We start from the raw sequence: 12,944 nt of genomic DNA on the forward strand, positions 1-12,944 counted from the left end.
TGAGATAGAGTCAAAAAGATAGAAGAGTAGTAAAGGTGTTTTGAAGTTTGAACGTTGGTGTTGGCAAAGAGAACTGTGTTGTTGGGTTAACTTAGATACCTTGGTCTGTGGGAAACTGGTGACATATATATTGGAAGGGAAAGATGGAATTGCTTTTTGATTACACTGTACTTAGCCTTAAAAAATTATATGTATGACCCAGCTCGCCAGGTAGATCTTATTTGTACTTGTGGTAGGATTTAGTTTACCCATTAAATGCTTTTAGATCTACATGAAGTGGATGATCCTACGAGATTGTGTACAAGATTTTCTGAATCGACCATTGCAACTTGCAACTTCATTGCCACGCCCTGCTCACTAAAAAGAAACCTTAGTACGTGTTTATTGGCACACGTGGATGCTTAAAGTGGCTAAGTTTGATCCTGAATACATATTTCACAACAGAGAAAAAAAAAGGAGTATATAGCAGAAAACAAACCCAACATAAATAAAAGAATGTTATGTCTCGTACAAAAGCTAACCCATCTACCCCATGACTGAATTATTGAAAGAGAGTGATATTTGTAGAGGAGAAGTATATATCATTCTTCTCTATTTTTTTCAATGTGAGACTTTCAATAACAAAAAAACTAATCTCTTTTATTTATTTTTAATATAAAAAGGAATGTTATTACTAATATTTTTCAGTCCGCTTATAAACACACCTAATCGCATACCTAAATTCACAATTTATTAACTTGTGTGATTGTGAATGGTTAATGAAAAGTTTTGGATCCATAAATTAGTAGTAGACAAAAAATGTTCACCATCCACAATCACATAAATTAACAATTTGTAAAATTGACTGTCTTTATCATTAGTCAATATCTTTTTCTGTCATTGGAAAAGACAATTCACAATTGCAAGACTCTTTCATAAGGTAAAAATTAAAAATATATTTAAGAATTTTTGAGATCACAAGTTAATAAGTTGAGTAATATATCTTTAAGTAAGATATTTATTATTCATGGCCAATATCGTCCAACCATCAAGCAACCCTTGATTCAACCATAATACCGAAAAAGTAAACAATTTTTCATTCTTTATTCAACATAATTTTACATGTAACTCTCCAATTGGTGTTGCTCAAAATATCGTACCAAATGCATTTGCTATTACTCTTGTCAAAGCCAGATTGGTATAAGCACCAACTAATTTTACATGCAACTTTCCAATTAGGAACACTAATTTTGACGGTCAAAATGTGTTCATAACTGTAAGTACTTTCTTTTCTGGCAGAAAGTGTAGAAGTAGATCAAATAGGTGACAGGAATGCAAATTTTGATGATCAATTTGATTTGGTGCTTACCAATCTGATTTTGACAAGAGTCATAGCAGATGCATTTGGCGAAGATATTTTGAGCAACACCAATTGGAGAGTTACATGTAAAATTATGTTGAACTAATGAAAGTTTTAAAAAGCAGAACCAAATAAGAATTGAAATTTATTCACTTTATAGGTATACTATGGTTGAATCGATGGTTGCCTGATGGTTGGATCATATCGGACCATCATTAATAATAAATATCTTAGTCAAATATATATTACTCAACTTATTAACTTGTTTCATCTCAAAAAAAAAAAAAAAAAATAACTTGTGAGCTCAAAAACTCATATTTGTAATTTTTACCTTAGAGGCTTATAAAGACTTACCAATTGTCAATTTCCAATGAAAGATAAACGAATGACTGTCTCAGTGTATGAGTAAAAATATTGAATAATTTTAGAGATACATCTAATTGAATATTCAATTTTATCATTTATTAATTTATGCGACTATGAGTGATGAATATTTTTTGTCTATTATTAATTATATGGACCACTATTCACATTGATCGTTCACGTGCACAAATCAACAAGTAGTAAAATTGGATGTACAATCGATTTAGTGTGTCCGTAGGCAAATTGAAAAATAAAATATTAGCCAGAACATTCTTCTTCTTCTTTTTTTGGATTGAAAAATATAAAAGATAATAGTTTTATTGCGAGAAAGACCTGTCGGAAGTCTTACATTGAAAAAATAAAGAAGAATGATATACTTATTTTCTCTATAAATATCATACTTTTTTCAATAATTCAAGCATTGGGTAGATGGGTTAACTTTTGCATGAGAGATAACATTATTCTATTTAATGTTGGGCTTCTTTTCTGCTATTTCCTCCTCTCCCTTTTTTGCTCTGATGTGTGTAGGTCAAAAGATTTTTTTGGGTAAGTAAGAAATGATGAGTCAAAACCAATTCTGATTCTCGGTTTGAGTGGTTGAACTATCGTTTTTCTATATTCACTAGTATTAGGAAATTTTCAATTATAGAGTATTGACCAAACCAGTTTAATCCCATCCATGCTTGAACTGATTGAACTAACTAGTTTGGACTGGTTTGGTTTTTAAAAGTATGATAACACTTGCCATACTTTTGATTTTATTAATGAACACATGGACCCAAGCTTCGTCCTCTATTAGCTAATTATTTTTTTGCTAATAATCCTTTCACTTAATTCTCCAAAAGCACATGCTAAGCGACTAGTTCTTATTAAATTGATTTTTTTTTTAAATTAGTGATAAATTTCTTATACAATATTGATCTAATGGTTATGCATTTATGTTAAAATTTTATGTTACAATTAATCGCAATTATCCACACTAAACTATAAAATCATTTGTAATATTCTTTTATGTTGAATTTGGTTGGCCAAGAGCCTTGTTGTTCAACTGGTTGACATCTCTTAATGTTTTTAATGGAGACATCTAAGATTCAATTCCCTTACTCCCATTGTAATTATCGAATTATTAAAAAAAAAAAAAAAAACAAACTAATTGATATGTGTGGAAAATGAAAATCTAAACAGTAAGTAGTGATTTTCTTTGAGAAAACCAAACCTCCAAATGGTTAAACTTGAATAAAATTCTCACATCATTATTTCATATAAAAATAAATAATTTAGTAATTCTTACAAGTTACAACCACTAGATAGCAATACTCCCTAAAAATATAAACAAGTTTATGATATATATTTCATAGAACAAGTGTTAGCTGATCTTGTTACTAAATTAAGGTCGAGATCGGCCAACGCTTAATGGCAGTTTGGCCTCTTTTACTATAAGTTATCATCATTGGCGCCGGGGGGGGGGGCGCTAGGTTTTTAAAAAACCCTTATTCCCCTGGCAATTTTTATTATATATATATATATTACGTTTCACTCCTTAGCCCCTCTTGAGAAAAAGCTCTAGCTTTGCCACTGGTTATCATCTTCCAGCAACTCACAAATAAATCCATTATTATATGTGGATTCATCTTGAATCAGCGATCTCCCTTTATTAGATACAATTTATATCCACTACTATTTTAAAGGTTAATTTAGATATGTTTTATTAGCATTATTATTTAAAACTTTCAACCATGTAATAAGAGCTTATGTGAATGTCTGTATAGCACTATAATTGTCACTAAAACAGTCCACTGGCACCAAGAATTGTTTAACAGTAGGCTAGCTGTAGGGTGTTCAACTATTATACTTATCATAAATTGTTTTATATTCTTTTAAGCTTTTGATTATATTTATTTCAAGTTGTAGCTAAAGTAAACTCATCCCCTAAGTTATACTTATTATAAGCTTTTCTTATTTATTAATCATCAATTTTTTGGGATAAGGCTTCAAATTTTTAATAAGAATATAAGAATGCCTGTCTAGTTGTCACTTGTCACTAGACACTTGCTGGAGTGGAGTCACCTAGGAATCATTTTACGGAGTCTGATCCAAAATGTTAAAAGATTACGGACACCCAAATAATTCACTCTCTGTAAGTGTGTATATATATATATATATATATATATAATGAGTATTTCTATCTTTGTGTATAATATATAATCATTATAGAGTGATTGCCCTTAGATTCAAATCCTATCTTGTGAAATTAAAAAATACGAAATACCGGCCACTAACTCGTTATTGGTCATCTACACAATTCATAAATGCATGTATTATTGCTTTTTTTATCTTATACTTTGTTTTTTGTCTTTTATACATAAGCTATAGAGGCTACTGCTTTGAAGTTTGAAGTCATGATCTTTGTAAGAGATCTTTTAAAATATCTGTATAGAAACATATCCTAATATAAGTTAAACGAAACCTTAGGTGGGGTTTGGATTGCGCATCTGCGTTTATAAATGCGCGGTTTTTTTTTTTTTTTAGCAGTAATTATTGACTTTCAGATACAAAATTCACTGTTTATAAACCGTGTATGTACTATTCACACATTTAAAAATATTAAAAATGGGTCTCACGATACTATTTACATATTTAAAAATTATTTTGCTACAATGCTTTTAGTTTTCAGTTTTCAGTTTCAGCAACAATAAGTTCAATCCAAACAAACCAATAAGTGATCTTTTTTCTTTTCTTTTTTACATTAAAACTTAGTTCCAACTTCCAAGACACAAAAGACTCTTATTGTTGGAATAAAGGAATATACCTTAACTTCATGATCCCAAATGATAAAATTTTAATGTGTCATGTGATAAGCCTAATTTCATACGGTCATGCTAATTTATTGCGTGAAATCTACGTATTTTCTTTCAAAAGAAAAGATAGGGACCTAAAAAGTCCTAAACCCTCCAATAGTTAGCACACATATATACTCATCTTTCATTTTTACGTCTAAGGAACCGTTGATAAAATAAGTGAATATTCTCCTTTTATTCTACCCAAAAAAAAATACTCTCTTTCTATACCATGTGTATAATAAAAGAGTACCCATCACATACTATAAATACATTAAAATTAATAAGCTAATTTTTACTCTAGATGAAATAGTTTCACTACATTAAAATTACATTCCAATTTATTATTAAAAAGTTTAAAATTTTTAAAAGAAATGAAGTTTCATTATTTATTCTTCTCTCATAATTTTTAGTTTTGATTATAAAAAAAAAAAAATGATCTTACTTGCTTTTGTCATTTAACTTATGTTAATTTTTTTATAGTTTGATTTTACTAATATCTGTGATCTTTTATTATTATTATTATTTTACTTTACATATAACCCATGAATCACACTAGCATACTATTAATATATGTATAAGCAGTAACTTATATTGCAGTATCATAAATTAGTGTCATGTCTCAACTGATAAAGTTTCTTGTCGTCAAATAAGAAATATGTGCTTCAAATCCTGCTTACACAAAAAACTAATTGATATTTTGGCCTGATAATAAAGCACAATAATCATGGTGAGGACTTCATAAGTTGAAATTCTACTGTATGATATCTATAAAAAAATAATAAAAAAATATTTAATTTTAACGAGATAAATGCATTTATTTTTATGAATTCATTATTTGTAGAAGGTTTTAATTTATGTAAAATTAATTTATATGATTATTTTTCTAAAATTTACATTAAAAAAAATAGTTCGGAATGTGATATTCTTGTTCAAGTTTTTTTTTTTTGAGTAAATAGTAATACTTATTAAAACACACACGAAAATAATAATAGTGTTTAATACATTACATAATCAGAGTACAACTACAAAATGACTTTTTCTTGCTCAAGTTTAGTTGCTTTGATAACTATTGAAACAAAAGCAGCAAAAGACAAAAAACTAATTTAATAACACATACAATCAAGAATAATATAATAAATAATCATACGTTTAATTTAGTTGAAATAATTATAAATTCACTCAAAATATTTATTATATTCTTACATATATTAATCATAAAAAAATTTATTTTACTTTCTTTTTAATGACATATATAAAATAATTAAAACTTATTCTCCGATCATTATATTTTATAATGAATATTTTTAAAAGAGCTATAACGTATCTACATATCACACAGGAAATCAGCCAGTGTATCATGAAATATTAATCTTTTAACTTTGTGGTTGGAATTTTTTCTAATTACTATTTATTGAATTTGTGATTCTCAAAAAAAAAAAATATTATTTATTGAATTTGTGGTTGGACTTTTGCAGAGCAGGTCTATAACAATTCCCTATAAAACCCATGTTGCCACATCATATTCTTCTTAAATAGGACAGTAGGTAACATTCATTATAAATGCCTATAAAATGAGTATTTGCCAAGTTAATATTAATGGCAATACATTAAATAAATTAACCCATGTTGCCACATCAGATATTTCTTAAATAGGGTAGTAGGTACATTCATTCATTATAATTGCCTATTAACTACCATAAACATAAAATGTCAAATTCCAAGCTAATATTAATGGAAATACATTAATTAAATAAATGATCATTTGTAATTATTCATTCATTAATTTGTTGGTTTTTTTTTGGCTCCTTTAAATCTGAAATTTAATTTGGTTTATTAAAGTGGGAAAATAATGCTTGAAGTTAGCCATACTGTTTCCATGTAATTTATAAATTGGATTTGATGAATCTATTTACAAATGGATTAGGAAAGTTTCAACGTGCTCGAATTGGACTAGGTGTGGTTGAGGAGTTGAGGTTGTATTCATTTTGTAGTTGAAACTAAAATGTTCCTTTCTATTGCAGGAGAAATTATAGAGTCCTCTGGTGGACCACCTCACTTGTCCATCATTCCACTAAAAAAATTCCACTTATTTAAAATTGCTGCGTTAGTAATTAATTTTTGTTTTAAATTTTTTTTCTAACTAACAATTTTAAACAAGTGGAAATTTTTTAGTGGAATGGTGGATCACATCACTTGTCCACCATGTGGATTTTATAATTTCTCCTATTGCAAGGGCAGATATCGCTTTTTCCTCGCATATTTGGTCATGAAGCAGGGGGTATGTATGTTGTGGACCTGTGGTTGAAGGGTTCCTCATCCTCTGTTACCAACATTTGCCCCAAAATGAGTGTTTAACTAATAGGTAAATTTTTAATTATTGATTTTGGGTTTCGTTTGGTTTCTAAGAAAGTAAAATTTTGGTTGGGAAATGATTGCATTTTGGTTGGAATGGCTGATTCTTTAGGTGTCTCATCACAGCAAAAGCACTTCTAGTTACCTGGTTTCTAAAACTTAGAGAAGGTAGAAAATTTAGAAGTAAAATGCAAGTTCTACTAGAAATTGTGTTTTATCAGTCTCTTTGCTGACATTCTATAGAAATGGATTGTATTTATCTGTCTACATTAGCATCCTCTTTTTCATGTATACGACTTTGTCATTTTGTTCTCTAGAGAAAGAATACCTTTTGGTAGTTGTGTTTGTGATTGGAGGCTTAGCTTGCTTTGTGTCAGTATCTAAATGGTTGTTAAGAATACATGAGGACTAAAAGATATAGTATAGAGACCATAGAGCAAGCTTGCTTCATTGGCAGCATTAATAACACCATTAAGACAAAATGTTGAGTGTTGGAAATTGTTTTGTTGGTTCCAATTGGTTGCATCTGTTGAGTGTTGGCAATTGTTTTGGGCAGGAATTATAGATTTAGCTAGAAAAAAGAAAAAACCTATAGCCGTGTTTTTAAAACGCAGCTAGAAAAACACAAAGTAAGGGGCTTTAGCTGCATTTCTAAACACAGCACAAAGATAGTCTATAGCCATGTTTTAGAAAACGCAACTACGATCTGAGCCTACAGCTGCGTTTTAAAAACGCTATAGGTCTAGGCTATAGTCGCGTATTAAACGCAGCTCAAAGTGGGTCTATAGCCACGTTTTTTACAAAATGCAGTTATAGGTCTTAGCTTATAGGGGGTGGAAAAACGCAGCTATAGGGGGTAAAAAATGCAGCTATATGGGGACCTCTAGCCATGTTTATAAAAACGCAACTATAAACCCCCGTAGGGGGCTATTGTCGCATAGGATAGGTTGCGTTTGGAAACGCAACTATAGAAAACGCGGCTATAGCCTATAGCTTCGTTTTTAGGGTCTATAGCTGCGTTTTTCAAATGCAGCTATAGCCCTCAATTTTTGTAGTGTGGGTTAGACTTATATGGGCTTAAGCAAGCAAAGTCTAGTTTAGGAGATTGTATACACATTACACCCTAAACAAGATATAATTTTTCCCAATTTAGCCACACAACTTTATTATAACAAATTGCATCTCTCTCCCATCTTCTCTCTCTCTGCTTTTTTTTTTTTTTTCAAAGTACTAGCATCTATCCTCGTCTCCACAAGTTGAGAGGAAATCACTATTATTGGTAGATAAAAAAATGCTGTCGATAGTGAGTTTAGATAAGAACAAGTACAAGCTTGTAAACTTATCTATTGTAAAAAATATTGTAAAATTTGTTATGTATGTAACATTGCTCAAAATTATATGTATCACCAAGCTGGCTAGCTAGATATTATTTGAACTTGTAGGATTAAGTTTACTCAAAGGCTTTAGACCTACATGATGTGGATGATCAAGATTGTGTACAAGATTTTCAAAATGCAACAATGTTGTGTTGAAAACTATGTTTTGCATCTCATACAAAACAAGAAGGGAAAATATATTGATCTATTCTATTCATGTGAGATAACATAAAATTTTTGAATTTTAGAAATTAAGAATAGAAAACATACCTTGATGAAATGATTCTTAAATTAAAGTAGAGGATCAATCTTAAGAAATCTTCAATCTTTACCCCAATTCCAGCTTGGTGCCCAAGATATGTAGTCTCTCAATTAATTTTCTGTAAGTTATTTTTTCTTTCTCGATGATAAGTAGTTTTCCAGAAAAATTGTTTTTCTTTTGTTTTAATCATACGTACGTAGGAAATTATTTTATTTAATAATTCTTGTTGTAAGCAATTGATTATGTAATTGGGTTAGCCTTTTGAGCAAATCCAATTGGACTTTAGCGTGTAGCTTAGGGTGGGACTAAAGTAACAAATAAAGCTCTAATTCCAATGGACTCTGGGTTTATTCATCAACTCTTGACAAACCCAAAGTTATTATTAATTAATTTTATACCATTATATAATTAAATATAATTGCACTCTAGGCTTTACTAATAAAATTATATCTCAAAACTTTATTATCTAATTAATTAACTTTTTCATGAAAACATTCAAAGTAACACAAAGTCATAAAATATAATTGTCACATTGAAAATTACTAACTCTTGATCCTTGAGTTCCCATTAAACTTATCTCAAGGGAATATTTTATATCTCATGATAAAAGAGATTATAGATTCAATCTTGAAAATAGATATTCAATCATCATTACGTGTACAATTTCCCAACATACTGAGATTTTGATTGTTAAAATAGATCTCACTCTTGATACATCAAAGAAAACAATATTTAATGTTTAGGTTCGCAATTCCCTCAAGATTGAGAGCTTATGTAAATGAAAGTCATGAAATTTATTATTTAGTTGACAATTATTAATAAAATAATTAATCTCACACACAATTTAATGTATTTTACAATACTTAAAAGTTAAAACACATCAACATATCAACTAGAAATCTCTATTTTCATGATTTAAAAAAAATTAGTTTTAGTTTTTTTTTTTTTTTTTAAGATTAAAACCATCTCAGTGGTCATGTTATAATCTTCACAGATTAAATGCCCAATTCATCACAAACTATAAAATCAAAATATTAAATTTACAAGGAACTTATGATTTATGTCTTATGTAACTAAATCAAATACAATACATCTCAAGGATCATATGAAAATATCCAAATTATTAAGTTACCATTATTTTAGATAATAAAACAACTTTTAGTTACTCTAATAAATGATGGTGTACATAATGTCAAATATAGCATAATACAATAGGGTTTTATGGCACCACTCCTAGCATGTTGGGCTACAACTAGATTGCCCCGCCCTGCCCATCATCAGTGCCCCACTAAAAGGAAACCTAAATGTTTATTGGCAAGCGTGGATCCTTAAATTAAGTAGCAAAGCTTGATTCTCACGAATACATATTTGACTGCAAGAAATAATTTTAGAGGTAGAAATTAGGTATAGGAATACTACTTTTGAGTTTTGATGGCCAAAATGTGTTCATAACTAAAAGTACCTTCTTTTTTCGGGTAGAAAGTGTAGAAGTAGATCAAATTGGGAGTTAGGAACACTACTTTTGACGGTCAAATTGGTTTGGTGCTTACCAATCTGGTTTTGCCAAGAGTAATATGCATTTGATAAGACATTTTAAGCAACCCCAGCACGAGTACATGCCTCTTCAATTAGAGAGTTACATGTAAAATTATGTTGAGTTAACTAATAGTTTTAAAAGGCGGAATCAAATAATAATCGAAAAATTATTCACTTTTTAGGTATTATTTGTTGAATCAAGGGTTGCCTGATGGTTGGATCATATAGGACATGAGCTCAAAAATTCTTAAATATATTTTTAATTTTTTACCTTACTGAAGAGGCTTGTAAAGACACAATTGTATTTTGTAATGAAAATTAGAAGGGAAAGGTATAAGTAAATAATTAAAAATATTGAATAATTCTAGAGACACACTCACACACTTAATTTTATAACTTGTTGATTTGTGTGACTATGAGTGGTTGATACTTTTGTCTATTACAGATTATATGATCTTATCACTTTTCATCTATCACTCACAATCGCACAAATTAGCAAATTGTAAAATTGTGTGTACGGTCGATTAAGTGTGTTTGTGAGCAAATTGAAAAATATTAGTCATAAGTCATAACATTTTTTTTGGAGTATAAAATAAATAAAAGAGATTAATGTTGTCATGAGAAAGACTTTTTGGAAGTCTCGCATTAAAAAAAAAAAACAAAAAACAAAAAAGCTAAATTATAAATTGCACTATTTAAGTTTGACCAAAATTATTTTTAGGCCTCTAACTTTACTTTTATTTAATTGAACCCTATAAGTTTCAAATTATATTCAATCAAGGCCTTCTGTTAGTCTGCATTACTAGTATTGTTTCAATAGAAACCCAAAAACGGCAAACATTTCATTTTTAAACTGATTTTTTGTGTAAAAATTCCTGGTTCTTTGATATTCTATGTTGCAATCACATGATACTTAATAAATTATTTTTCTCTCATAAAACATCCTTAGCTCATCCTACTACCATTTACACCTTTGACGGATCTTCTATGCTTGTTGGTAACATCAGATCTATTTCCTCATCTAAGTTTTCCGTTGGGAAATACTTTACCTTGTTCCTAAGCTATCCTTTAATCTTCATCTTCATTTCTCTAACAGTGGTCTTGATGTGCAAGATCCACAGATAGACCAGCTTTTGGGAGTGGGGATAGGCCATAAAGTTGTACATTTGTTTAAGGTCAACCACCTAAAGGTTCTCTCTCGTATGATCTTCTTCTCTGCTATTGCCACCATCACTCCCAATTATTGTGGCACTCCCCCCCTTTTCATCATGGATCCTTGTCATGTCTTCAATTATTAGCATCTTAATTAAAAGTCACTTAGGATCAATTAGATTTAATAAGTTTGATTGTATGTCTTGCAATTTGGGAAGCAAACAAATTTACCATTAAATAACAGTGATTCTTTTTCTTCTGCACCATTTGACATTGTCCATTTTGATATATGAGGTCCTATACTAGTTCCCACTAAGGGGGATCTTGCTGCTTTGTTATTTTTGTTTATAATTATTCTAGATTTACTTTTTCATGTGGTAGCTTAAGCCTCTCTTATAATATGCAATTTGTTCTCTCTTTTTTTTGAATTATTGATTAAAATATTTATAACTTCATTAGTTTGATTATTGGTTGAACCTCGATACGACTAAAAAAATAAGGAAATCACTCACTTTTTCAGTTTTTCATTTGCTTTGGATTTTAAAACTCTAGTTTCTAGGTCTTCTTCAAAACCATCTTAACTGCCTATAAATTCTTCTTGGCTACCCTCGACCTCCTCGAGGAGGGTCGACCAGCCTCACTCAGCTGTTTTCAAGGACTTGCGTTGCAAGCCTCCTCATGGTATATATCCCTTCATGCCCTGAGCCTGTTCTCTTCCAATATTATAAAGTTGGCTCATCCCTAAGGAATGCCTGATCTTGACCTCATCATAAACCCGATCTTAATTAGGTCCAGCTCAAAATCATATCCACGTGACTATCCTACTCCATCCTACTGAGCAACACACTCTGGGTTCGAAAACGAACACCGTCAGGGCTAACTGAAAAAGAAATTAATCTAATTGCTTCCTTTAACGAATTCTTCCTAGTAAAGAAATATAGGGCCAGAAAAATTAAAGAAAATATTTCATTTATCTATTTTTATTATCTTTATCATTTTACAAGACACGACATAAATATCCAGGCTAGCTACAAGCATAGGGATGTAAGGCTTAAAAGATAAATTTGGCTGCACTGATATGCCTGGTGCTGGAATTTTTGGATCCAATTTGTACTGACATATACTGAATGTTAGGTATATATATCTTCTCTTTTTTCACGTAGCAAGAAGAAGTATATATTCTTGGTCACTCGGATGCTAAAACCCATTATTTGCTATTAGTTTGGATGTTGTGACAATTAAAACAAGGTGGAATTGTTTGATGTTCGTAAATCATATATGGCAAAAATTCAAAATTAATCCTCTAACTTTTATCTTCTATCATTTCAGTTTTCTAACTTTTATTTTTGTCATTTTAGTCTTTTAAGTTTCAATTTTTGTCAATTTAGCATTCCGTTAGACGTTAGTTAAGTGGTGTCATTAAGTGAGTCAAAACGGTTTTGGCTTTTTTTTTTTTTAATAATAATTTGGGAATTAAAAAAAAAACACTGAAATGGGGGAAAACCCAAATCCCTAACTGAAAAGTTTGGTCGGCAAGGGATTGAGAGAGAGACCTAGATTGAGAGATATTTGAGATAGAGACCGAGATAATGAAACTTGGAGGAAATGTGAAAGGATTGATTGTTGATGAAAATGGGATGGATGTTCTTTGTTTGAGGAAACTAGAAGGTGGAGAACTTAAACATTCTTTTCCAAAGGTTTTGTTTATTCCCAGTTATGAAGAC

This window comes from Quercus lobata, chromosome 6 (assembly GCF_001633185.2).
Source record: "Quercus lobata isolate SW786 chromosome 6, ValleyOak3.0 Primary Assembly, whole genome shotgun sequence".
NCBI classification, from domain to species: Eukaryota; Viridiplantae; Streptophyta; class Magnoliopsida; order Fagales; family Fagaceae; genus Quercus; species Quercus lobata.